The following is a 5,830-nucleotide window of genomic DNA, read 5'->3' on the forward strand; positions in this document are numbered from 1 at the left end:
CCCACACTTTAATGATAGTTTAATATCACACCAAAATTTGTATATCTGGTTTGTTCCTCTATATTGACATATATATCTTTACTTGTCAAACTTTCAAAAGCGCGACTTTTCCTAAAGCTAACGTTGGTTACAACTAGGAACCGAGCCAGAAAATTTATCTGGGGGTGGGGGAGTGTGAATGAACTTGGAGTAAATAAAGAGATTTTGAATTTCAGGAGGTTAAATAAATGAGACGTTAGTGTTTGCTAATTGAATATCTCATCATTTTTTTATTATAAATTTGAAATGAGAAGCCTTGTTGGCTTATCCAAGTTTACGTGGCAACTGAGTCAATACTTTTCCTTAGAAAACTTGCAGTTTGAAAGATCGTGTTACATGCGAGGCTAACTTTTCTAATTTGCGTTAAGTTTTTATAGTAAATACATTAAAGAAAAGTCATAGCCACAATATTAGATCACCTTCCTCAAGAGCATATAGATCCACTTGCACTCTAAGTTTTTGTTTTTTCTTTTTTAAGTAATATTACTACAAATTTAAAATCTTTAATACATCAAAAATAAATAATATAACGAGATAAATTCAATAATAATTAAGTGTCGGCCGCTATGTACGAGGCTAAAAAGACATTCATGAGCACTTCAAAAATGAAGTATGAGAAGATACACGCATGCTCAAGTGATTCTGTGCTATACCAGAAAGTCTGTGAAGAGTTAGATGAGTGTTTGGTGTGCCATGAGTCAAGGTAAAAGAAAAGTAAAAAACGGTTAAATAGACCAATATTTTACACAATGGTTTCTGTCAAAATTGTTGTCTAATGTAGGCCTAGACGCTTGTGAATATGTAGATCCATGGTATTTAACGACGGTTTAAAATCATCGTTAAATACTTTGCACATTTAATGACTCCTGAAAAGACGACTAGTCTAATAGCCGTTGTATCTTTGAATAACGGTTATAAACTATTGTTATAGCTTCTTAAGTCTAGTTTACTTCGCGGATTCAAGTTTTTAATTTGAGCTGAGATATAACTTTTTTTAAGAGATTTTACCTGTAATAAAAAAAGTTAGATGTGAAATTATTTTAATACTTTTAACTGTATAAACCTAAAATTAAATACTCGATGAAATAAACGATGCCTTAATGTACTAGTGAATATTCTATTAGTCTATATTATTGACAACTTATAATCTTCTATTCTCGAACCTTCACTGCAGGACTTTTCCCCCAAGTAAATGATAGTTTAATATCACACCAAAATTGGTATATGGTTTGTTTCTCCATAATGACATAATATCTTTACTGCCGATTAAAAAAAAAAAAAAAACATCTTTACTTCTCAAACTTTGAAGAACGACTTTTCCTAAAGTTGACGTTTGTTGGTGCTAGGAGCCGAGCCAGAAAAGTTATTTGGGGAGAGATAAGTACCGTGATTGAACTAATAAAATGGGATAAAAAAAAGAGATATAAATTTGAGGAAGTTATCGAGAAATTAGAAGTTAACGTCTTTCTAGTTGAATATCTCATCATTGTTTTATCTAAATTTCAGTTGAAAAGTTAATGGCTTATCCAAGTATGGGTGGCAAACTGAGTCAAGATAAGACTTTTCCTAGTTAGAAATTAACTTGCAGTTTTCAAAGATCTTGTCACGTGCGAAGCTAACTTTTCTAATTTGCGTTCGAGTACTTTCTAACTTTTTTTCTTACATTTACCTAAATTATTATTATTATTTTTTTTGCAAATGTTAACCTACTTATAAGATATTTCTTTCCGGCACTTTAGTCCATTTTTTATCTTTTTTTTTTATTTTTGTCCTGAAGTTTTTCTTCTTTTTGTTTTGATTTTTTTTGGTCCTAAAACTTATTTATTTCTTCATTTTGTACTTTTTTAGTCATTTTTTCACCCTTCTTTTAATTTTTCCACTGAAACGTTTTTTTTTTTTTTTTAGTTCTTTTTGCCTTAAAACTTATTATTTATTCATTTTAGTCCTAAAATTTTGTTTTTCCCGTTTAGGTTCATTTTGCCCTAAAACTTATTTATTTCTTCATTTTTACCTTTTTTGACCCCCTTTTTTAATTTTTTTTTATTTTGGTCCATTTTATCCTAAAACTTATTTATTTTCATTTTACTCCTTTTTATCTTTTCTTTAGCTACTTGCCCTAAAGCTTTATTATTATTATTATTATTATTATTATTATTATTATTTCAATTTTGATTTTTTTTGGGATTTTATATTTAGATGTTATATATTTTTAATAAAAATATGGTAATTAAAACTTAACACACGATTACTCTTCACATGCATAGTATGTGCTCTTAAACTAGTACATTAAAGAAGATTCATAGCCACAATATCCTCACCTCTTCCCGGAGCAAATAGATCAACCCAATGGATGAACACTAACTCGCCAAAAACATTCAAATTAAACTCTAATTTTGTTTTTAAAGTACACTTATTTCTAATTTAAAAATCTCCAACAGATTAAAAATCAGCTATACGACTATGTAAATTCGTAAATTTTGATAAATAAACGTTAAAAGCTAATATTAAACTCCATTACATGTTTAGTTCATTGAAAAGAATAAAAGATACAAAAAGATATAAAAGTAAAAAGACAATTGTGTTTGTAATATAGTTCCAAATTTCGGTTTGTATTACGCAACCAAGAAAAAAAAATGTCTCCATCGTTATACGACTATGTAAATTCGCAAATTTTGATATATAAACCTTAAAAGCTAATATTAAACTCCATTACATGTTTAGTTCATTTAAAAGAATAAAAGATACAAAAATATATAAAAGTAAAAAGACAATTGTGTTTGTAATATAGTTCCAAAATTTCAGTTTGTATTACGCAACCAAAAAAAAATTCTCTCCGCCGTTATACGCACACACACATCCAACATTTCTATTAGTATGACGTCATATAGTTGATTAGTCGTTATATTTGATTCAACAAAAATACTCGATAATTACAATATATAATCATATATTCTAGAACCTTGACTGCAAGACTTTTTTCCAAAGTTAATGATATTAAATATCGCATCGAACTTTGTATATTTCATCCGTTACTCTCTAATGACATAATATGTTTTAGTTCTCAATTTTTTAAGCACGACTTTTCTTTTGGTTGCTAGTACCAGTGGAGTCAGCAAAATTAGTTTGGAGCACGTGCGTGACTGTTGGGGGGTTTTCCTAAAGACTCCTGAGATCACGACACGTGTCATGGAACAATCGGGGACGAGAAACCAAGACCTGAATCAAGCATATTAATTGCACCTCAGACCGAATCCCATCTCAATCGAGAGAGAGCATGAAGTCAATAGAGGTAAATAGATCAAGACCGAGATCAACAAAGACCTCCGACGCTACGAGATCGAGATAGACCAAGATCAAGGAGATAGTGGGAATGACTTGTGTCAGAAGGAGAATCTTAGTACAGTGACACACACCCCATTATCCTCCTAATTTATGCATCCAACCCAGGCGCAACATGCGTAAAGGTGGATAACGGAATGGAAAGTGACCTTTCCAAAGGAGGAAAATCTCCGAGGATATTCGAAAGGCAGGATATCCTTAGGAGAACCCTAGAAGGAAAGTGATGACGACGTGTCATGATCAAGACGGATCAAGAATATTCATCTGATCATGCCATGCGTTATATAAATAGAAAGCTATGAGAATAATGGAGTGGGTCCGTAGAGAATTAGAAGAGACACTGTTCTATTGAATTTTCTTTTTTGTATTAATTCTTTCATTCTAGCTGATTGTGGGATTCTTGTCTATCTTGAGCGTCAGAGTGTATTATGCAGGACAACTCCCAACGCCCACTAGTTGAAATGTGAGAGAAGGATGACAAGGAAGGAGATCCGACCATTAAGAATTGATGTTTAAAAATTCTCACAAATAGTGACTGAACTAATAAGATGGCGCAAAATAAATAGAAGTTGAAAAATTTGAAGAGGAAAAAAAGTAAAAAATTTTATATATTTCTATAAAGAAAATTAAAAGAAAAAATAATGTTATGGTAGGGCAGCCGCGAACCATCGTTCTAAGGTGGTTCGGCTCCGCCTTGCCAGTTGAATCTCTCATCATTGGTTTATTCAAATTCGAAATGATAAGTTAATGCCAAGATGAGATGGCAACCGATCGAGTCAAGTAAAGACAACTTTTCCTCGTTAGAAAACTTGGTAGTTTTGAAAGATCATGTTACATGCGATGGCTAATTTTTATAGTAATTGTGTTAGAATTTTTATACAATATACTTTAAAGAAAATTCATAGCCGCAATATTGTCTCACCTAACTCCGAAGCATATAGATCCAACCGGCTGATTGATGAGGTTTTGTTTTTTTTTTTAAGTACTCTCATTTCAAATTTAAAATCTCTAATAAATAAAAAATCAACTATACAACTATGTAAATTCACAAATTCTGAGTTCCACACTTTTAATTAAATATTAAACTGCATAACAAGATACAAATAGATAAATGAATGTAAAAAGACTATTGTGTTACATTATAATTCCAAATTTTTAGTTTGTATTATGCCCTCCTTGAAAATAAATTTAGGCTCAACCACTGCACACACATGCACTTCCAGTATTTCTTAACAGTATAAAATTTTTGGTATATATGTTAGTATGATAAATGTCACGACATGTTTTTCTCTCTCAAACACATATTTTTTTTCTACTTTCGTATCAACTAGCAGCCTTGCCCCACACGAAGCTCCTAACTTACATCTATTGAAAACAAAAGAAAATAGAATTAAAAAAATGGAAATTAGAAAATAGTATATATCATGATAAATTGGAAATTATCCACTATAAAACTAAGTGATATTTCCCTCACTTGTTTTACTTGTTCGAGTTGAGAACTTGAGTTAAAAAAAGAACTCATGTGAGAGGAAAATATTGTAGAAGAAAAAATTTAATTTGATTTTTTATGAAAAAAAATATTGTAATAAAAATTTAAATTGTGATTTGAATTAAGAAAACAAATAGTATGCAACTTCATCAATGACTCCGAAAGTCTCACGTCTCTCTCTTCTCTCAATGTAATCATCTTGAGGCATTCAAATCTCGATTATTGAGCACAAACAATATAAGTGGACACTACTCGAATACAAGAAACAAAATCTGTCCAGTAGTAAGACAACTAAAATCGTTAAGAAAATCGAGTAACTATTGGGACTCAGAGTTACCAATCAGAACACTGCACCCAATGATAGATTTTACTCCCGTACATGTCCTCTTGTTTTTCCCGTGTTTTTCGTGTCAATTTCAGGTCGACCCAATTCTGACTCGAACCTCTTTTTTCTCAACCCTAACCCGCAAAATTTGTGTCGTTTTCGAGTCATGTCGTCGTGTCGTGACCCATATTGCCGGCCCTAGTATCATGTCAATTAAAATTCTGTATTAATCAATTGAAATACCATCTTAGTTAAAATATTCAATTAATAAATATATACATGTTAGTTAAAATATTTAATTAATAGATATGATATCATAATATACTTAATGTTTTTGAATAATAAGAGAGAGCAATCGGCATCACGGGTTATTAGAATATCTCAACTACATTAGCACTTACTATCAACCGCTATTCCGGTTATCAATAGCTATTCCGGTTATCAATCGCTATTCCGGTTCTTAAGTTTTGCGTCATTACCCAGTATGAAAAAGATATTATTTTCATAAATGCTCCACAAACTATGTACCATATTTTAATCTTTCAAAACAATTCAATACACTCCGTGATCTATAGAAAATAGTTCAATTAACTTCTCCGTCTACTTCTACTCATGAATCTATAACTGAAGTGCCTACG

Source organism: Morus notabilis, unplaced genomic scaffold (genome assembly GCF_000414095.1).
Source record: "Morus notabilis unplaced genomic scaffold, ASM41409v2 Scaffold623, whole genome shotgun sequence".
Lineage (NCBI taxonomy): Eukaryota > Viridiplantae > Streptophyta > Magnoliopsida > Rosales > Moraceae > Morus > Morus notabilis.